Source organism: Gobio gobio, assembly GCF_949357685.1.
Source record: "Gobio gobio genome assembly, chromosome: 18".
Lineage (NCBI taxonomy): Eukaryota > Metazoa > Chordata > Actinopteri > Cypriniformes > Gobionidae > Gobio > Gobio gobio.
In genome coordinates, this window is record NC_137111.1 from 26059861 (window position 1) to 26083680 (window position 23820).

General features: G+C 40.4%; 1 long non-coding RNA gene across 1 annotated transcript; it reads left to right on the forward strand.

The window, feature by feature from the left end:
* Nucleotides 1–17972: 17972 nt before the first annotated feature.
* On the forward strand, nucleotides 17973–23476 carry LOC307141856. The gene is made up of 3 exons (XR_013818392.1): nucleotides 17973–18496; nucleotides 21392–21462; nucleotides 21915–23476. It is a non-coding gene; the product is annotated as an uncharacterized lncRNA (long non-coding RNA).
* The last annotated feature ends 344 nt before the right edge of the window (nucleotides 23477–23820 follow it).

Consider the following 23820-nt stretch of genomic DNA (forward strand, 5'->3'; position numbering starts at 1 on the left):
GAATCTGGCCGCCCATTAAGAGAGCATGGAGTGATAGGATCTGGGTCCGCAATGTCAGAGGAAGTATAACCCAAGGCTTTTGAGTTTAGAATTCCCTCAATCTCCACTAACACTGTTTGTAGCACTTCAAAGGTTACTGACTGAGCTCCAATGGTGGCTGTCAGTGCTTGCATGAGAGAGCATATTTCTCGCTCCCAGCAAACTCCATAGTGAGGAGCATTCGGGGGGTTGAAATGGAATTCGATCTGTTGTCTGGTTAGCTGTGCCTGAAGTTCAGGGGCAAGAGCTGCAAAGGCTTCCCTGAGTTCCCTTTCTCCTCCCTTAAAATTGGTACCCTGATCTGATATGAGTTCAAATGGGGTTCTACATTTAGCAAAAAAGCCTTTGAGGACCATGAGGAAAGAGTCAGTATCAAGGTTATGTAGAACAACACTGCTTGAGTCGTTAAGCACTTAAAAATGATACCCCATTTCTTTTTAGTCCTCCTACCAACCTTGACAGCATAAAGGCCGAAACAGTCCATACCTGTAGATTGTACAGGTAATTGTATTTGTAATTGTAGTCTGGCTGTAGGGAATTCTGCCATTGTGGGGATCTCTGGATTCTTTCTCCATTTCTGACACTTTGAATGATTGAAACTGTTTAACAGCTGAACACCTCTTATACCCTGGGTGGTGGAGTTTGGCATTATAACTTTGTATGACGAGCTGTGTGATTGGGTGCTTTGGGTCAAGAACGATGGGGTGTACAGTGTCTCGCTCAAGGTGGGGACTGTGATGTAGGCGACCTCCAACTCAAATTAGCTGGGTCTCACTGTCAAGTTCAGGTGCCAACGCTTTCAAGCGACTGTTGGGAGAGAGAGTTTTACCAGCCCTTAACTGTTCAAGGTCTAAGGGGAAAGACTGCTATTGGGATTGTTGTAGAAGAGTGACTTCAGCATCTCTGTAGGCACTGGCTGTCAGGCTGATAGCAGCCACCCTGTGAGAAGTGGCGGACTCGATCAACTTTTGGAAAGTTTTATGATGATTAAAATCAGGAGCTGAGGTGCTGGTTGTAAAGCATGCAAGTGTGCTCAAAACTTTCTTGCGCAACTCATCTACATCTCCATCCACAGAATGATGGTCCTTGATGCCAGTGGCTGTCTGGACCGAGTTCATTCAAGGTCTGTACCCATGTGATGTCATCATCTAGGTTACTGGAGGATGGCACAAACCTCCATGTGTGTATATCTGTAAGATCTTGGATCTCTGCCACCCGGGTGACGACAAAGACCTAAAATCTACAAGATTCAGACTAGAGCCAAGTAAGGACTGTGGTTGAGTCAGTCCATAAGGTGATGTGATGAATGGGCAAGGTTAACTCTGTACTTACAACTTTGGCCAGTTGAGCGCCAGTTAGTGCAGAACAGAGTTCTAGGCGGGGTGTGGACTGCTGTTTTTCTGTGCTACTTTTGATCTTGCTGTAAGGAAAGAGACCTCCACATACCCCTGCTGGTCCTTAAAAAAGCAACCGAGCCATGTGCCAGTGAGGCATCACAAAAGATGTGTATGTCTCGCTAACTTGTTTCTTCGTCTTTGGTTGGACTGGTGTAAGACCTTGGGAAGGCAACTCACAGTAGAGATGGTAACTCTGCCTCCCACTCTGTCCAAGTCTGCAATAGACCAGGGGGAAGATTTGGATCATCTCAGTCCCTTTTGTTTGTCTCACAAGCGTTGGACTATGAGCTTAGCCCTGGTGGTGTATGGAAAGAGGTAGTCCAGGGGATCATTTTGACGGGCCAGCGTTCTGTAGATGTTATCCATAGTGGACTCCGCACTCTCTGTGGGACAATATCTGTAGGAGATGGTGTCTGTTTGGTGGTTTCAGCAGTTCCAGAGCAGATTCTTGCGTATCTGTTTGGTCGTGAGAAGTCCAGAGCTTAGTACTGGCTGATTTCAACTCTGAGGGTAGATGGTTTATGGTTGCCGGCTGATTACTAGACCACTGTCACTTCAAAACCATAATTTGCCAGTAGGGACCTGAGTCAATGAAGCTTTTAGCATCTTCTGTTGTAGTGAAGCTTTGCCGGAAATTGTCGACATAAAAGGACTTTTGAATCCAAAACTAAATGCCTGACATCTTCATCGGGTTGGCTGTGATCAAGGACATGCTTTTGAGGGGCATACACTGCACAACAGGGACTGCGGGTGGTCCCAAAGGGAAGGACCTGCCCCTCGAAAATACTAGGCAGAAACCTAGAAATCTTGCCAGAGAAAGTGTAGCAATGGTCTGTCTTCTCAGAGCAATCTGACCTGGTAGAACATCCCTGTATGTCACTGCTGACTGCAATGGAGTGTTCCCGGAATCGGAGCAGAATAGCGAGTAGAGATGGTCCCAGCACTTGTCCTGGGAGCAACAGCTTATTGAGGTTTTGGCCCTGATAACTGAAGGAGCAATTAAAACGGTTTACTCTGTTTTTCTCATTGTGGTGGACCATATGGTGTGGTATGTACCATGAGTAGGCAGAGTCCTGTTCAGAATACTTATCCAGCTAAACAGCATAGCCTGCTTGTTCCAGTTTGTGGATTTCTGCTGTGTAAGCAGCTGATTGTTCTGGATTTTTAACCCGTCGTTTCGCCGTATCTCTCAGCTGTGAGATCATTACCTCTTTTGGAGCTTTTAGTTGTGGCATGTTTTGACATCCATGAGTGCTATTGCCTCGTGGTGTTGTCTGGATCTGGTGCTGTTTTTTTCATTGTGCCACGGTAGCACATCCATCTGCCATAGTCTTTCAACGTGCTTATAAAGATCTGTCTCAGGTGATGAAGTTGAGGTGAAGAAACAGTGTTGTTCATTGATCTTCCATTCACCCATTCACGAGTTCACACTTACATATAATTTATGGAGAGTAATTTAAATGTGTATTTGGCGTGCTGTCCGGGGGGAGGGCTTCGAGCTCGGAATTTGGCCCGAACCCAGAGTACCCCCGTGTATGTAAGTGGTTGATAAATTAAAAGTGAGGAGAAGGGGTGGTGGAGGGATGCTGGAAAACTGTCAATGAATGGAGGTAAGACTGCTGCGTGTATATATACCTCTTATTGTTGATTAGCTGAGTGCTCTCCACCTGTGTCAATTATCTGAACGAGCTCCTCCCGACCTTTGTTTATAAAACATGCTGCAGCCAATGTCCAGCCAAGACGTGCGTTGATGGCAGCAGGTCCCCCTGGTGGACCAAAGCGGACCGGCTCCACTGGAGTAATGAGATAAGGGTAGTCTGAACCAATAAGTAGCACAGGACGGACAGTGTCTAGATGTGCCACAATGGAGACTGGATGCGTATGTTCAGCCAGGCTCAGCTGCTGGGCCGTAAATGCACCTTTAATGTGGAACACTTTTGAGGCCAAGCTGCTGAGCTCTTTCTGAACCAACATCTTGAATGGCGTAGGGCAGTCATGCAGTGTTTTCCATTCCTGAGGATTACTTTACTGATCTTCTGCCTTTCGTATGAGAAGGATCTCATTCATGGTATTTCAGTAGACACAAATTGGTAGTTGTGGTAGCAGCTTGATTTTGCACAGTCTATGAACTTGCAGCAGTCTTCACTGTAATGAGCTTTCAGAGCTCATATTCTGAACTATTCCCAGAGTCTGCTTCTACTCGATGAGAGATTGTACCATGTAGTATGTGCTATTCCAGCTTTGCTTGTAGAACGTCTTACTGGGGAGTAAAAACCTCATCAATCCACTGTACTGTTAAACTAATGAGTGACATTGGGCTGACACTACAAGTCCAAATACCAGTGGTGAAGCAGAAGGCTGAGATGTCCTGATGTGCTTTTTCACCAAGTCATTCAGCTTTGGTAATGTGTAATGTGGTGAATCTCATACTTCGGCTCAAGTACACTAAGAAGACAATGCAATCCTGTATTATCAACAACTGACAACAGCTGGTCATCAAGAGCAATGAACTGGGTAAGAGCTTCTGTTATTTTTACTGCCCGTTTGTTGTCTCTGGACATTTTATCTTGCTTCTCCAGCATTTGCTGCAAAGTTGATTGTTGCCGTTTCCCATTTCTAGCATTAGCAAACTCTTTGAACTTGGCGTTATGCTGGTTCTTTAGATGTTTAATCAAATTGCTTGTGTTAAAGGAGTTATTTCTCACCCCTCCTCTTGACTATTTAGCAGAGCATAGTTTGTAGTCTGCTCTACTTTTATCATCATCGCTTATCTTAAAATATCTCCAAATGGCTGACATTGCTCCTCCTCCCACTAACTGCTCAACTGACGAGAGGTTAGGCTAATGTCACATTGCCATAAAGTGGTATCGGATGCAGTTGTATCGGGGAGTTTTACGAGTACGAGTACATGAGCACAGTATCGGGTCGACACCAGAGTACTGGTCTCGGTATCGGTGCATCCCTAGTCTGGAGACATGGGAACCACACTGCAATTTGAAAGTGCCCTTCCTTCCTAGTAGCCCCAGCATGCCAACAAGAGAACGAACTTTGAGCGCAAACAGTGGCTGTATGGCTGACCATACTGCAGGTCTAGTGCAGCCATCGTTCTTGTGAAGGGGTACTGAGAATGGCTGTATGAATCAGCGATGAGTAACGCTTCTTCTAGTTTGAGATGGTCTGCGAGGATCTGAAATTTAAATCTTTCTGTGGCATTAGCAGGGAGTGTGTTCTCTAAGACGATAGTCAACCATGAAAAATCTCTCGGGTTTGGATGTACAAAGTCTGGTATGGTGGGAGTAGGGCCTTTGTGCATTGACTCAGTGAACTATGGGGCATTTGGTGGTGCCAGGCAGAATCATGAGGTAAGGAGGTTTCATACACCTGCTTGTATGGGGGATAATAATCACAGTCATGATGGTAGCGCTCTTCTTCCTTTGGGGCCCCCCAACTGAATGGCTGGGCACTTGGAGTATGGTAGGGGAAGTAGATTGTGTCCCTGGGAGCCGCCACCAAAGCTGGAGAATGTTCATCATCTGAGTTGGTATCATGCTGTCTGAAGCATGGTGCTGGCACAGGCCTAAACCCTCTCTCAGATGCCTGCATGTTCTTTCCATGGCGTGGTGCAGGAACAGGCTGGCTAGAGCATGGTTGGCGTGCAGGAATAACAGATGGAAGGGGTTGAATTACAGGCCGTTGTTGTTCGAAATGAATATGCATCTGACGCTAAAGTTGAGAGAGCTCGAGCATATTGCTGATTTGTCTGCTGAAATGCATAATTTTCCTTCTGGATCATCTGTACAGTGTGAAGCACTGTCTCATTTACATGGCGGAGATTCTATTCCGTTGCTTAAGGATGCCTTTCAGACCTGCTTGGTTCAGCGTTGGACCACTCTTCTGAACTATGAGGCTCTTCATCTGGGATCTGCAGTAAACTGATTGCAGTTGTACCCTCAACTGACAGATTGGAGGGTATCGGAGTGTGGTGACCAAGCCTGTAGTGCTCCTGTCAGAAACTGAAGCTTCCGCGCCTCGATCGCCCCCTGGTGGCTGGTCCCAGTATAGCTCCTAAACCCCACCCCTCCATGTATTAGAATGGACGCGAGACACACTAAGCAATTCAATTACACTTCAAATAATTGTTTCCTAAAGATGGTTTCTGTCATTTTAGGCAGTTTTTATTACGATGATTTTATTTCAAGTGTTCGCTTTTTAAATAAGTTTAGTTTTAGTGAGTTATGTGATGCTATAAAAACGGGGGGTGTGACGTCATGATTGACAGCTGAGATTGACGGCTTGTCACTGAGCCCCTAACAGACTTTTTTCTGGATTTTTGGGAGGAGTTTGGAGCTTTAGCTTTCATTTCTACATGTCCATAACTGTTTATTTCACACCAACATTATGAATTGTTCGGCATCTGTGAGAGTGTGGGCGGGCTTTTGATAATCGCGCCTCTACTTCCTGCTCTCTACTGCGCAACTCCGGTCCCGAGATCGCTACTGCGCAGACTTGGTCCCAAGATGTCAGCGCCGTGTACAGGCTTTTTTACAGTCTATGGTGGTGACATGGGTTGGGGATACAACTTAGGTAGGGTGAAGCCAGTGAGATCATAATCTTCATATCGGACAGGAAGGGTAGTCTTCCTTCTGACACGCCCAGTTGGCTCATCGTCTGCATGTGCTGACATCTTATAAGCCTCAATCTGTCTGGAAGGACAATGAAAAAATGAATTGGCTATTAGTAGCTCATTCTCATTTGTTGCAATTTGCTGGTTAGGTTTGAAACCCGCCACAGGGTGTCCGGTAAGAGACTTGGTCAAAGATGGATGAAATATGGGAGTAACTCATTTATTAGTCACCATAACAACTCCGTTATTAGCAATGGTTGAACAGTTGTCCTTAGTTGTGGATGTATTTAATATGTGCTTTTTTGAACAGAAGCACAACACCCAGACAATGAATATTAGTAATACTATATATGATATGCAAATGAAAAGTTAAGCATCAGCATCAGTCCTCCGACGGACTCACTCTCAACTTCACACTAAGCGCTGTGGGTGGGATGTTCGCCTGCACGTCGAGCTGATTGGCTGCTGTGCATACTTTATGAGAGTGTTTAGCACTCCATAATGTTCACATCACTTTTGGATAAGAGTAAAACGTCAGGTCATCTTGACTGATCTTAACAAAAAAAGTACGGGGCACAAATTTATGTTTTATTAAAACCCATTTAATCCCACTGGTAACAATTGTGACCACAATTTTTCCTCACATATTTTAGTGTGGTATTAAAAAGCAACTCTTATTATGAAGCACATGTTCATTTATAATGCAAATTTAAAGGAGTCCTATTATGCCCTTTTACGAAGTCATGATTTTGTTTTTGGGGTGTACTAGAATATGTTTTCATGCTCGATTATTTAAAAAATATATATATATATTTTTCACATATTTTCCGTTATCATAGCTTCTCTCTCACCAGTCTGGCTCGAACACGCCGATTTCAATTAAGCACCTCCTTCCGAAATATGAAATGTGCTGTGATTGGTTAGCTGGCCCAGTGTATTGTGATTGGCACAGCATGTTTGGGAAAGGTTCCGTCCCTCCATAACTGCGAGTTCTGCTCTAGTCTAAATATTACGGATGGTGTCAATTTCAAACCCTGACAATGTTAATGAATGTCCAGAACGGATTTCATGTACAAACTTTGCAAGCACGGATTTCACATGACGTTTCAGAGTGGTATGTTTATTGCAATTTCCTTATACATTATTGATACGATGTTATCCACCATTTAATCGTGATATTTGTCAGACAACTAATGTAATACAAAAAGTAATCGATCACAAAGCCATGGCTAATTTTCCTGAGGAGCGGCAAACCATCTTACAAAAGTGAGAGCTTACAAAAGCTGTGCACAGATAAACATAAATATAAAAATATCTATCTATTTGTCTGTCTATAGTTATATCTGTCTCTCTGTCTATAGTTTTATCTGTCTGTCTTTCTGTCTCTAGTTCTATCTGTCTGTCTGTCCATCCATCTGTCTACAGTTCTATGTCTGTCTTTCTGTCTATAGTTCAATCTGTCTGTCTTTCTCTCTATAGTTCTGTCTGTCTATCTGTCTATAGTTCTATCTATCTTTCTGTCTGGTTCTATCTGTTTGTCTGTCTTTCTGTCTATAGTTCAATCTGTCTGTCTTTCTGTCTATAGTTCTGTCTGTCTATCTTTCTGCCTAGTTCTATCTGTCTGTCTTTCTGTCTATAGTTCTGTCTGTCTATACCCAGCAAACACAAAAACGTTGTGAAAACTTTTTTCTTTCACGTTGTGAAAATGTTGTGATAACGTTTTTATCCAACGTATTTAATACGACAGATGCCGTTTTTTCACATTAAATACTATCCTGACAAGCCAGACCCACATCAAGATGTTGGGTCTGGAAACTCACCATTAGCAGGGCTCAATCCGAGGGGCGGGATAAACTGTTGTCTTTCAAATTCCCTCTGCACGCAATTGGATAGCGCCATGAGTGCCACAACCAACCAGAGCAAAGAAGAAGTCAAGTCAAGTCAACTTTATTTATATAGCGCTTTTAACAATGTAGATTGTTTCAAAGCAGCTTTACAGTGTTAAACAGGAAAATAATGCAGCATAATTTTATTCAGCTGTATAGCCATTCTGGAAAAAACGCTGATGTCATCAGTTCATTTCAATTATCATACAGTGATAGTGTGGGCTTTAGATCAATAATTCGATCAGTAATTTAGTTTAAATGGTTAATTTAGTTTATTATTTAGATTTATTTCGATGTTTAGTGGAAAAATTTAGTGTCCCCAACTGAGCACGCCAAGCCAGAGGCAACAGTGGCAAGGAAACCAAAAGCCCATTAGGTGACCTAATGGAGAAAAATAAACCTTGGGAGAAACCAGGCTCAGTCGGGGTGCCAGTTCTCCTCTGGCCAATTAACAAACAGCGTATTATTATTATTATTCTGGCAGCTTTACAGCTCGGAGGTCATAATAGATCAGAATATTCGAGGGACCGGGGGCAACATGCTGGAGACGGGTTTATTGAGGATGATGTTGATTAAATAATTATTAAAGTGCAATATTCGAATGATCGGAGGCAACACGCTGGAGACGGGTTTATTGAGGATGACATATCGATTTAAGTATTATTTAATTGTAATATTCGAACAATCTGAGTCAACACGCCGGAGACGGGTTTATTGAGATGCCGTGTCGATGAGGCAGTTGCAGGGGGAGTCTAATCACGGTCTCTGCAGACACTTCGGGGTCCTGTGTTGGTCTTCTCTGGACGCAGGTCCACCATCTGAACTGGATACGGCCCGGATCCGGCTGACTGCAGTAAACCTCGGGATAAAACAGAGAGACTATCATTAGCGTAGATGCCATTCTTCTGATGATGTAACGAGTACATCAGGTGTTATGGGAAGTGTTCCCGGTTCCGGCTGACCTAGTTAATGCAGCCTAACAATCATTTCATTGAAAAAGTGTTTTATGTGTATGCCACAGTAAAGAGATGTGTTTTTAGTCTAGATTTAAGCTGACAGAGTGTGTCTGCTTCCCGAACAATGTTAGGAAGACTGTTCCAGAGTTTTGGAGCTAAGTAGGAAAAGGATCGACCGCTTGCAGTTGATTTGGATATTCTCGGTATTATCAACTGGCCAGAATTTTGAGACCGCAGTAGACGTGATGGAGTATAATATGTTAAGAGCTCGCTCAAGTATTGGGGAGCTAAACCATTTAGTGCTTTGTAAGTAATAAGTAAGATTTTAAAATGTATGCAATGTTTAATAGGCAGCCAGTGCAGTGTTGACAGAACTGGGCTAATATGGTCATACTTCCTGGTTAGGGTTGGGTACCGAAATCCGGTTCCAATATGGCACCGTCCGGTACTTATATAACCGGTATGTACCGGACCGAATCAGAACGCAGTTTTCGGTTCCTCATTTCGGTGCCAAAATTCAAACGTGCTTTCGCGCTTTGGCTGAGCCAGAGACAGACGCTCAGCGCTCGTCACATCACAACTCATGACAACTACTCAGTGTTTTCAACGACATCATGTTTATTTCAGGTTTCAGACATTTAAATGTTCATAAGTACTAGCAAAAAACACACACTGATGTCTATGAAAGCGGCAATGACAATCCTTTCAGGCGGTTATAATTTGACTAACGTTACGTGTTTTATTCACATCAGATAAATGCACATTATATAGTAACTCTATAGTTTACTCTATTCTTCTTCCAGTTCACTGGTCACTTACTTTCATGTATTTTGTAAGACGAGAATGAACTCAAGTGTTGTAAATCCGACAGATCCGATTCTGAGGCGCAAACTAACATGGCGCCGCCCATTGCGCTTTATAGATCAACTAACACACATTGACTCACACATTTGAACATCAGATAGTTCGTGACACAGTTAAGAAGTTTGTGAATATTTTGAATAAAAAGAAAAAACGAAATAAACCCGATACAGCTGAGCTGTCAGCGCTATTGCGGCTGCTGTGTCATGTGAGAAACATGACGCGTCGTCATGGAACATTAAGGCGATGCGTTCTAAAATATTTAGCCAGAGAAAATTATCATATTTCAAAATAAAGCTGAAGCTCGAAGCTGGTTTGTAGCAGAGCAAGAATACAGACGACTGCTGTTATTACTGTAACTGTTTAGAGTTATATTAGGCTTGTTGTAGTTGGGTGGCTTAGGTTTTACTTTAAAATTTTAAATATGTCAATTATAATTTGTAAATAAGTAAATTGTGTTTTGTACTTATTTATAAGTATACATTAAACTTTTAATAAATGGTTCAATTTAAATAATAAATAAATAAATAAATAAAAAGCCATTTAATGTCATCCACCTCGTTTGGTGGCCTTTAAAAAAAAAAAAAGTATCGGTTCAGGCACCGTTTAGGCACCGGAACCGTTTTAAAAGTATCGGTTTGGCACCGGAATCGAAAAAAACCCAAACGATACCCAACCCTATTCCTGGTTCTAGTAAGAACTCGAGCTGCTGCGTTTTGGACCAGCTGGAGTTTATTTATTAAGCGAGCAGGGCAACCACCCAGTAGAGCATTACAATAATCTAACCTTGAGGTCATGAAAGCATGAACTAACTGTTCAGCATTTTGCATTGAGAGCATGTGCCGTAATTTAGATATATTTTTAAGATGGTAGAAAGCAGTTTTACAGATGCTAGAAACGTGGCTTTCAAACGAAAGATTGGTATCAAAGAGCACACCCAGGTTCCTCACTGACGACGAGGACTTGACAGAACAGCCATCAAGGGTTAGACAGTATTCTAGGTTACTACTTGTGGAGCTTTTTGGTCCAATAATTAAAAATTCAGTTTTTTCTGAATTGAGTTGCAGGAAATTACCGGTCATCTAATGTTTTATATCAGCTATGCATTCCGTTAATCTTGTGAATTGGTAAAATTCTTCAGGGCGTGAAGAAATATAGAGCTGAGTATCGTCAGCATAACAATGAAAACTAACGCCATGCTTCCTAATGATATCTCCCAGTGGTAGCATGTACAGGGTGAAGAGTAGCGGTCCTAGCACTGAGCCTTGTGGTACTCCATACTGAACTTGCGATCGGTGTGACATATCTTCATTTACTACTACAAACTGATAACGGTCGCATAGGTATGATTTAAACCATGAGAATGCAATTCCACTAATACCTACATAATTTTCGAGTCTATTCAAAGGAATGTTGTGGTCGATAGTATCAAATGCAGCGCTAAGATCGAGTAACACTAATAGAGAGATACAGCCACGATCGGATGATAAGAGTAAATCATTTGTAACTCTGATGAGAGCAGTCTCAGTGCTATGATACGGTCTAAATCCTGACTGGAAATCCTCACAGATACCATTTCTTTTTAAAAAGGAACATAATTGTGAAGACACTGCCTTTTCAAGTATTTTTGACAGAAAGGGTAGATTTGAGATTGGTCTATAATTGATTAAATCTGTAGGATCAAGTTGCGTTTTTTTAATAAGTGGTTTAATAATAGCCAACTTAAACGTTTTCGGTACATATCCTAATGACAAAGATGAATTAATGATATTAAGAAGAGGATCTATGACCTCTGGTAGCATCTCTTTTAATAGCCTAGTCGGTATAGGGTCGAGCATACATGTTGTCGATTTTGATGATTTAACGAGTTTAGCCAATTCTTCTTCTCCTATAGCAGTGAATGAGTGTAATTTTTCCTCAGTGATACTACAATGCTCTGTCTGATGTGATGCTGTAGTAGACGGCTGCATGGTTAAATTTTTTTTCCTAATATTATCAATCTTACATGTGAAGAAGTTCATAAAGTCATTACTGCTGTGCTGTTTACAATCATCAGAAGTTGAAGCTTTATTTTTGGTTAATTTAGCCACTGTATCGAATAAATACCTTGGGATGTGTTTGTTTTCTTCCAAGAGAGTTGAGAAATAAGCAGATCTAGCAGTTTTACGGCCTTTCTGTATGTGATCATGTGCTCTTTCCACGAATTACGAAATACCTCTAATTTTGTTTTCTTCCAGCTGCGCTCCATTTTTCTGGCTGCTGTTTTAAGGGCCCGGGTGTGCTCGTTGTACCACGGCGTTGGACTATTTTCTTTAATCTTCTTTAAGTGCAGAGGAGCAACTGTGTCTAAAGTACTGGAAAAGAGAGAGTCAATAGTTTCTGTTGCAACATTGAGTTCTTCTATACTATCTGGGATGCTGAGCAGATGATACTGATGAGGGAGATTATTTAAAAAGCAATCTTTAGTAGCGGCAGTGATTGTCCTGCCATTTTTTAAGCGAGGGGGCGGCTTTGCAACCTTAACTAAATTAAGTATACATGATACTAAGTAATGATCTGAGATGTCATCGCTCTGCTGCAGAATTTCAACGGTATCAACATTTATTCCATGTGACAATATTAGGTCTAAAGTATGGTTATGGCGATGAGTGGCTCCTGATACGTGTTGCCTAACTCCAATAGAGTTTAGTGTGTCTTTAAATGCTAATCCCAATACGTCTTTTCCGTTGTCTACATGGATATTAAAATCACCAACAATTAGTACTTTATCTACGGCCAGTACTAACTCTGATAGAAAATCAGCAAATTCTTTGATAAAGTCTGTATTATGCCCTGGTGGCCTGTATACAGTAGCTAACACAAATGTTGAACGGGTTTTATCATGTACACTACATAGCGTTACATAAAGCACCAAAACTTCGAAGGAATTATATTTGAAACTAGACTTCTGAGTAATACTGAAGATATTATTATAAATTACAGCAACCCCTCCCCCTTTACCTTTCAGACGCGGCTCATGTTTATAACAATAATCTTGGGGGGTGGACTCATTTAAGGTAATGTAGTCGTCAGGTTTTAGCCAGGTTTCTGTCAAACAGAACACATCTAGATTATTATCTGTAATAATATCATTAACAATAAGCGCTTTTGGGGAAAGGGATCTAATATTCAGCAACCCAAGCTTTATCAATTGTTCATCTGTATTATATCTTTTGTTTATTTGTTGGACGTCAATTAAATTTTAACTGTTGAATGGTTTTGATGTTTTTTTGTAATTACTAATTCGGGGAACAGACACAGTCTCTATATGATAATATCTAGGTGAAAGAGTCTCTATGTGCTGGGATTTATCTGACTCCGGTAACGGAAGGTGAAGCGGAGCTAACGTTCTCCGTAAAACTCCGAACACATCTACCTGTCTTAAGAATGACTTCAGTGCCGTTCTTTGTTCTTTTCTCAAAGAAAAGCTTAACTCCAAGTCTTCCAGAGTCGCAGCCAAAGCCGATTGGAAAGATCACTGTTCGCCAGCTTCTTTGTTTACGAGTAGCACGCAGAACTGGCACAACTACTCTGCCGTCATTATGTTAAGCCCGCCCACCGACTCTATACACTATGTGATTGGCCTGACCAGAGTTTGGTTTTTCCAGCTCGCAAGTCTACCGAGATTTGCTAGACTCCTATTGTTTGAAAATTATGTTCATATTTTAAAAAATTGTATAGTCTATTCCAGGATGGATAGATTTAACTATATGCTATAAATCCTAATCTCCCTCTCCATCTGATACAATCAAAAGTAAATCAATCTATCTGGCATACCACTGAATTCTCATTTATTGTCTTGTAGATATTTTAAACATTAAACCCAGAGAAATCAACACACACAAAACAAACCCTCGCCTCTGCTCTAGCTTGCTTTCTGCACAATACAGCTCTAGGGAGAGTGGGGTGATTTGTGCCAGGGGGGGGGAGTAGTTCCATTGTTTCTGGAAAACCATAGTAGAAATTTTAATAAAAGACCACTGTAGCGACTATGAGTCAGATAAAATAACTCAACGGGGAACTGAATTAAAATGAAAGACTCGAATGACACTATGTAGTATAAATAATTCAGAATTAATGTTTACACCTTAACTTATTCGTCCGCCGATATGTAAGGACTTAAAGGGGGCTCTGTTAAAGGGAAACATGTATATTTAGCTCAAATGAATGAATTTAATGAATTCATAGGGAATTTTGAGAGTCTATTTTACAGCCGAGCAAATGACTCTTCTAGCGTTCATTTGAACGGGCCGTAAATATCAACTCTGCAGCGGATATTAATATCCGAACAATAGTGAAACACTATTTAACAGCCAGGTAACTTAGATCGGCAGTTCAAGACATTAAATTGATAAGCACATAACACAAGAACAGTTATCTTTGAATACAAACGGAACTTTATTGATTAATCTAACACATCAAACTAATATCTAACATAAACACACACACTCGCACATTCACACGTTGCAGAAAGGAAGAAGGTGAGGAAAGAATAAGTTCTAAGAGAGAGAAATTATGAAATCCTAAGCAATCTATGCATTTATGAAACATGACCTGAAGAAACCATTGATCAGTAATTTAACCTCCTATCGTTTCTTAGGCAGGGTTATTACATTTGATCTAATGCACCAGTTCAGCTTGGAATCAAAAAGGCGTTACTTGCGTTTGGGTTTCGCGTGTCGTCTGACAAAGGGGGATTCCCTTCTCCTGGCTGTACAGGGATTTTCCCGGATCTTTGATTCGCTGAAGGTCTGGTCGACGTCTGGGGAGGCCGAACACGTGGGGTGTTGGCGGCTGGATGAAAGTCTTGTGGGCGTTGTTTGAAGTTGGAGCGCGCTGTTAGAAACTCGTTGTTGAGAGACTTTTACGGCGAAACTTAACAGACCCGAGACTTAGCGGAAATAAAATAAACTTTAAGTAAAAGAAAGGAAAGTGAGAGAAAAGCAGATGGCCTGAATGAAATCGTTGTTAACCCATTTTCTCTGATGTTGGTCTGTCACGATCGTCAGATCGTCTCCTGGGAACTCCGTTCCGAACTCTCTCTGGTCATACTGCTAGGACTGAGCTCATCTCTGAACTGCGAACAGGCCGCGAACCAGCTCGAACCGAACTGGAACCGAACTTGAGCTGAACTCTGCACTGCTTCTGGTCTGAACTGTACAGAACTGTAGAGAACTGTAGACAGAACCGTACACAGAACTGTAGACAGAACCGTACACCGAACTGAACACAGAACTCAACACAGAACTGAAGACAGAACTGGAGACAGAACTGAAAACAGAACTGAGAACTGAACTTGAGAACAGAACTGAACTTTTCGTTCGTGTTCTGAGACTAAACTCAAACATTTGCCCATCCCCTGGATGGGTTCTGGCCAATTAGGCTTCAGGGGTGACTGTGTCTCCACCCCTCCCACAAAATTAGGTTATCTCTAGAATTTAGTTTCCTGCTCTTAAGCAGAGAGTAAATTTAGACCTAATTTCTTACTATAAGGACATGATCAATTCTATAAAGATTTCATTCAGCTCATCTGTTGGATTATACCCATACGAACGCACCGGTACCAAACACGATGCTTTTTCATCCACTCATTCAATAGTTACATAAGTGCATGAATTGTGAGTAATATACATGCCTAATAGTCTAACTAACGTGTATTAGTTGTAAACACACTAACAAGCTACGTCGAAGGCTATTTGAAATGAAAAAGTCCAATAATCCGTGATTTGCTGCACTCCATATGTGACAGTTTCTGTGAGCTTACTTGGAGTTTTTTAGCTGTGTCGTGGAGTTCATTTACCGGTCATTGCAAAGACAGAGGTCTGGTTGTTTCTTTGTCTTGTGACAACCACGAGCCCTTTGTCCTCTTTTAACTGAGTTTGGTGGCGAGTCCATAGGAAGTCAGAACTAGTAGCTCCGGGCAGAAACAAACCCCCCATCTCACTCGTGATGATGATGGTTTCCTGGAGCTGCATTGTGCTTTGTTGAAAAGGATGTTAATTTGATCGAATCATTGGAAGATTAACTCATCTATATGTCTGCGTCCATAATTGCTACACCACATAATTGTGAAAAGCCATCCATTTTACTTAATAAGAGAGAAGAGAGACACATGTCATGAGAGGTTTGCACATTTTAGCTCAAAAAACTTTTTTTCCCTTTCAAAGTAAAATTTCTGTGATCAAGGTTTTTTTATTGTAGTGTCTGAACAATTATAGACAAGTTTGAAAACATTTCACACATGTTTTAGTGCTTTAGCAGGCTACACAATGAGTCTATACAGTTAACATGATGTTAGCTCTTAACTGCTGGATCATGCTAGTTTTTCAACTTGTGGGCCTGGGGTGATTTGTGCCAAAGGGCCTGGGTTAAGTTGTGCCAAAGTTGTAAGAAGTCTGTGGATGGAAAGCCCATCTTTACATTTAAAGTAAATTTTATTCCGTTTTTAAGAAGTCACAATACATGGATTTCTCGGCGACGTCATCACTGCTTGCGCACGCACCCGAGAGGCAGAAAGAAGAAACCTCTCGTGTTGTAGGTTAGTAGCGGCGTGTCTGTAAGTCAAAATGCCAAGGAGTTGCTGCGTGGTTAATTGTACCAACAGAGCCAGTGCTGGGTGCCTGATGTTTAACATACCTAGGGGGAAGCATGCGTTTGCCAAAAAATTATTTTTGTTATTGCAGGTACATTTTGATAGGTAGACGTACCCTGCCATGCATTTGCAGTTAGCCGTGAGGATGTACCCAAGGGCCTTGTGGACATACACCCAGGCATCATAAGGCTTGGCTTTATTCCCTTGCCTTTGACTAGGGAGCACACCTGACCTAAACACGCAAAAATCCGGTGCAGCATCAAAGTATTTAACAAGCTGCACATAGTATACACTAGCTTTCTCTAGTATACACACTTGGTGTCTGAATTAGATAATTGTATATATCAGGCCATTCAATTGCTGGCCATTTTTTGTCATCCACAATCCACAGATCGTCATGTATAGCGTAACTGGCAAGATCTCACCATTGCTGAGAGTAAGTTTTTTTTTATATAATCGGCACGGTCGGAGGTACTAAGGCTTCCCACGTAATCCATTGTCAAATATTTTATTTACAGTTTAGTATTTTGTGTATATATGTGCAGTCATGAAATGTGGCAGGTCGTAAAGTAACGTAAACAAGCTTAACGTAAATAAAAACAAATTCGCGCTGTATGCGGCTAGTACATTACTAGCCTAACATGATCATTCATACATGTATCACAGCAACACTGCAAAATTAAAGACAGACAAACAGATCCAACTAAAATCACGTTTTATTGAGTCAGCAGTTATATACAAACAATAAGGAAAGCTTCAATACTTAAGGTTGTTGCAGTAGCGGACCAGCTGAGCGATCTGTCTTTCTGCCTCCAGGATGCGCACGCACCCTGTAATGTTTGTAAACAGGAAACCTGTGTATAGGATGTTTAGAAATGAGCCTCATTTTATTCCTATATGTTACATAATTGACAGGCAGCTTCTATGTATGTCAACAGGCATTTATTGCCAAAGCCTTTTTGCCTGAAATTATCATATATTGTGTATTTACGTTATTTGTGTTTTCCCAGAAACGACAAAATATGACTTATTCCAACAATTTCTAAATAAACCTTAAATGAGTAATTGTGTATTGAATTTGTCTTGCTTTCATATAGCATTAGAGTTCATAACGTTAAAATGTTCTGTTTTACTTCAGAAATCACTGGCAAAATTTACCCCAATGTATTCTCCCGAAAGGCAGGGGCAAGTTGTGCCACGAGACCACTTTTTTCCCAAAAGCTATATTTCTGAAACGACTTATTTCAGATCCAAAGTTATTATTCTCAGGGATGCACCACATCCTGCAATATATGTAGGGCCTATACATTCTTAAGTTGAAGATACTGTCATGGCCTCACTTAAGTCAATTTGAGTAAAAACTGGCACAACTCACCCCACTTTCCCCGAATGTGTATTTGCTTCTTTGCAGTAAAATACAGAAGGGTTATTGTTCCCTCTCCCTCGCTCGCTGCAGCCTGCGGTGGATATCCAACTCCGCCCACATTCAAGTGTGACGTCAGAACTCCCGCCCTGCAGCTAATTTCATTGGTTACAGTTACGGGTAGGTTTAGAGATCAGTGTTTGGTGTAGGCAATCAGTACTTAATTCGTTACAGTGACGACGGGTAGGTTAAGGGATAAGAGTTTGGTGTAGGCAATCAGTACTTAATTCGTTACAGTGACGGTTAGGTTTAGGGAAAAGAGTTTGGTGTAGGCAATCAGTACTTAATTCGTTACAGTGACGGGTAGGTTTAGGGATCAGTGTTTGGTGTAGAGGCAGTCTCTACTGTGATTGATATGACCAATAAAATCTTAAAAATCGGCTGCAGGGCGGCATTGCTGCAGGAAGGGAGTTCTGACGTCACACTTGGATGTGGGCCGGGTTGGACATCCACCGCAGGCTGCAGCGAGCCCTACTTGCTCGACTAGGAAAACGAAACTTAAAGGGCTTGGTAAAACTGAAACTTACCGTGAAATTGTCAGTGTACCTGCAAGAGTCTGAGAGCTAAAACATCAGCGAACCTCTTAAGGACAACATTTGCTGAAATCATTATAAAACGCGTAATAACGTTTTTCCCCCCGAAGCTAGCTTTCATTTGACTACTGGACAAATCTAGGACGGTGAGTCTTGTTGATTTTTTTTCTGGATGTTAGAAACGTTAGGTTACAGCCATAGACTGTAAAAAAAAATACAGCAGATAACACTAATGAAAATGAAAATTCCATCAAACTACCACAGAAAAACAATTGGATTATTCAAAATAAAAGGATCTTAACGTTGATAACGGATGATTGAACTGAAAAAGATATAATTAGATTAGTGCTGTCAATCGATTAAAAAAAGTCAATTTTTTTCTGTAATTAAAGTTTCAGTTTTTCTTTAATTAAAAACATTTGAGTTTTTAATAGTTTTATATTTACCTGTGTTAATTCCTTCCTGTCTAACATAAGAAATATACAGAAATTGAAGACATCAAACAGTCTGCACTGCATGAATAATACATTAAATATAGATTAATCCTTATTAAAGCTACAATTTTCTCTGTTACCTTTGTTGTTTGATTAACATTAATGAAAGACATCACAGCAACTGGTTTAGGCTTTAAGATCTGACCCGTTGTCACACGTCATTTTCTCACAACTCAAGTTCATTTAAGACTTTATTTAACTCATTCAAGACTGCTCTTGTGAGAATACTCAACAAAATGGGCATTTTCGCTTAATTCTGTGTCATTTGTTCGTTCAAGCGCAAAATAACTATCTGTGCCAAACTCAGCAAACACCATATTAAACGTTCCATGTTGTTCCAAACTACTATTTTACTACTGGTTCCAGACTACTGTTGTTACAAATTAATAGACATAAATTTAATGAACACTTCCAAAGCCCATAAAGAACACTTTTTGTGTGCAAAAACAAACACAAATATTTATTTAACGCCTGTCTCCTACGCAGTTTACGTTGTAAAAACATTGCAGCTCTCGCGCCATGACACGCATGTCGTGAACAGCATCGGCTACCGTAGAACTCGAAAGTGCTGCACTGTTTACAACGTAAAATGCATAAGAGAGTAACACAGGATATAATTAAATTGTTGAATAAAGTCGTTATTTTTGTTTGTTTTTGAGCACAAAAAGTATTCTCGTCGCTTCATAAAATTACGGTTGACCCACTGGAGTCACATTGACGAGTTTAACTATGTTTTTACTACCTTTCTGGGCCTTGAAATTGTTAATTAAATTGCTGTCTATTTCATCAAAAATCTCTTAAAGGAACATGCCGACTTTTTGGGACTTTAGCTTATTCACCATATCACTTTGACGAAAGCGATCCTGACAGAAATATGTATGCAAATATACCGTCATTTCCTGTTTAAAAATTTTTTTCACAGTTTTTCCAAGTACCATGCTTGCCATCGTCGTGAAGTGAAAATGAAGATCCACGCTGACAGTGTCACACAGCGACAATTTGGAGCTTCTTAATGGGGCTTTCACACAGGATGTGGAATGCGCTGCACTGGCCACTGGGTTCAGCGTAGCCCTTCATATTAAAAAAGCGATTTGCGCTTCGCTACCCAGATCAAAGTAGGCCGAGTTTTCAAAACTGTTCATCCTCAAGCGGCAACCTCCCACAGTTTCTCTTGAAGCCAATACGGAAGTGACTTAAACTGCAATTCATCGACTGGCTCCAGAAGGGAGCAGAATCTCATTGAGCCCCATGTTAAAATGGCCAACTTTACAGCAGAAAAAAGCCATTGAAATGAATGGATTTCTTAGCGCCGTGGTGCCGTTGCCGCATTCTGTGTGAAAGGCCTAAAGGCCTTGTTTAAACTCGACGCGTCCTCACGAGCAAGGGTGTGCGGGACAAAAATGACGTCATCGCAGAGTGGGCGGTAGTGCGCGAAATCCCATTTTGCGTGGCGGTGTGCAGCGCACTTTTTTTTAACTTTTCGCACGGCTCTGCATCCGAAGATGCACGAGTTCTAGGCGAATCTAGCCTAGCATGACGTCTCATCACGCCGGCACCCAGTTTGCACGTAAAAAAAATGTGTTGCTTATACAAAATGAGCCTACAAAAGCATAAATAACCCCTTTACAGTTTTTCTCAATCGATTTGGTACATTTCTCCAAACTCAGGTAACAGCTCTCAAAACAGTTAACACAGTGATCAGTACACTTTGTAATTGTCCTAAACAGATAGTAAATTCTCCTTCATTTCATACAAATCACAAATCAAAAGCATAATTTTCTCAAAACACTGTGCACAAAAATCCCAAATTTTATCACAGCAGTTCATACAGCCAACCAAATCTTTAATATATCAGGAAAAACATTTGTAACCTTTTCATTGTTCTTCACAAAGATCACAAGCATTTTTGTACCATTTTCAAAACACAACAAACAAAACTCTGTGAATTGTAAAATAGTCAGTTGCACACCTTGTATCTTCAATTAACGCCAAATTGTTATCTGATTAGTTAGTAATCCACTCAACACAGAAAAAGCCAATTTCCTAATTGTTCACACAGCTGTCTTACATAATTACAAAAACTACAAAAGGGGAAGAGAAGAAGAACAAAGACAAATGACAAATGAAATGAGATACAGTAAGACAAAAAAAAAAGAAGTATGAGCAGTGGAAACCGAATGCACGAAACTAAATGAAAATGTTTAGTGAAATTAGGAAATATTTAAGAGATTGTTAATTTAGTTGTATATATATGTACATACATTTTGTTAATTAACTGGGATCTTGTGGTAGTACCAAGGGTATACAGTATATTAATAAAATAAAGTAATAACAAACTTTTCCCGGCTGCTCCCGATGGCCAGCCCGAGCCTGCTTTATCTTTCGCAGTTATTATAATAACAAATTAAAAAAACATTCTATGTAATGAACATGATTGATTAATTGTATCACTTCAGGGTTATAAAAGATCCCTCCACTTCTGATCACCTTGTTTATTCTGGGATAATGACTGTATTCCTCATAAATGACTGCTGTATATGATGACAGAGTCTGGATCCTCCCGGTGAATTGTTTGGACTGCTTGAGAATCTCTCCACCCTCTCAATGGACACTTCATTGTAAGTACACTCTGAAAATTATCTGATGATCTGCAAGAGGAAGTTAAACATAAATGCATACATGTGTATATCATCCGTCCTTCGGATGAGACGTTAAACCGAGGTCCTGACTCTCTGTGGTCATTAAAAATCCCAGGATGTCCTTCGATAAAGAGTAGGGGTGTAACCCCGGCATCCTGGCCAAATTTGCCCATTGGCCCCTCTCCATCATGGCCTCCTAATCATCCCCATATACAGATTGGCTTCATCACTCTGTCTCCTCTCCACCAATCAGCTGGTGTGTGGTGGGCGTTCTGGCGCAATATGGCTGCCGTCGCATCATCCAGGTGGATGCTGCACATTGGTGGTGGATGAGGAGATTCCCCCTTCTATATGTAAAGCGCTTTGAGTGCCTAGAAAAGCGCTATATAAATGTAACAAATTATAATTATTTATTTATTTATTTTTCCAAGATGTTACCCCAGTGTTACACCTGACATGGAAAACATAATGTCTGTGATGCATGAACTTAAGGAAAAGAACTTTTCAGACAACACCCTTCTCTCCAACTTGGACTTTGCTGAGAGATTCCTTCGAGGCCATCCTCTACAACAGGAATCAAAATTGGTTGTTAAAGGAAACTACTCTTGTGTACAAATTGGTCAGAATCCATCAATGGTTTTTACTATAACATCAGAAAACAACCAAACCTATGTCAATCTGCGTATCTACACATCCCAAAAACTGTTTTCCATTGATGCCCGCCACTTTTTCAACCACTCTTGCCAAGATGAGTTTAAATCCTGCCTTACACAGGCTCAAAAATATGTTCCTAAAGAAGGTCTGGCACAACTACACATTACATGCAACAGGTTCTCAGTCACCTACACCACCAATTTTTCTGCTCCATGTGCAAATGTGGAAACAAAGTGTCAGTTAAAGCTTGAGCATATCTCTGCTGATGGTTTGCTGAGCAAAAAAGTCTGGCTGCAGAAAGAGAAGCCCGCGTGTCACGGTTTGATAGCATGTCTAGACTATCTCATAAAGCAATACCTTACCACAAGCAGTGTTCCAATGTCCCGCTATAGATTTGTCATACATGCGGACAAAGAAATGATTGTTATCGAAATAATTTCAGGTGGATTAGCTCTCAGAGAATATGTATTGCTACATGATCATGAGGGGGTCTCAATGTTTCCTCCTAAATTGGAATAGAAGCTCAGCACTCCACAATACTAGAACATATACAATCACAGACCTGATTAAATTAATTCATTATATCTACATAATCACATACCTTTATGACTAAATTGTAAGTTAGTTGAAAATTGCACAATGAATCTTTCATAATGTCCACACTTTCTTTATTATAATCTCAGGTTTTACCATCATGCAGAATTTAGCACTGAACAAAAACTCACTTTGAACGGAGAGTGGATTTTATCTTAAATGCATCTGATTGGCCATTGCGTTTTAGAAATAAACACATATGTCCGTGATTGGCTACACTGCACAACGCAGCAAAACATGTTATAAACAGAAACTCTGCCTATGCTTGCGTCTGTAAATCGTTTTTATTTTGTTTTAGTTGTTCTTGTTGCTTTTGTGCAATACTACTAGTACATTGATATTGGTATACTTACTACATAAAGTAAAAAATATACATAATTATACACATAATGTTTTTGTGCTACTTTTTTTATTTGTGACAAGCATATTTTAATAGATTTACATTTGTATGTTTTCCAACTTCACCTGTGTTTACTGACAAAAAATGTTGTAGTAGAAAGTATTCTATTATTCTGTACTTTTTAATATTATGATAATAGACAACAAACAGCTTGATTCTTTGTACTTTGTAGTTCTTTATCCTGCATGTCGTTTGCCTTCAATTGTATTAGAAAAAGTTCAGTTCATCAGATTTTACTGTATAGCCTACAGCAATGTACAACACCAACAACAAAAAAATACAGACTAATCATTTTAGGAGTTATATAAAATGTTACAGTGAATTTAAATAATAATAAATCATTATAAAACAATGTGTGTATGTTTTAATGACTAATTGTGTGGAAGAATAAATGTTACCTCTCTTTCAGCACTAAAACACATCTCAGTTCTCAGTCAAAAATACCAGTTGACATTTCTATTATTTGCCTGACTTCCATCAGCTGCTCTTCCGGTTGCTGATAAAAAAAGATTGAAACATCCAGTTATAGGACTCAAAACATTACATTCAGTTACTTATTACGTGAATATGATAAATCACGTCTGCAGGAAAAAACAAAAAGAACATTTAAATGCCACATCTGCTGACACAAGATTGCCCTTCGGAGCATGTAAAAACACAATACCTCTCCTAAATCGCTAGACTTAGAC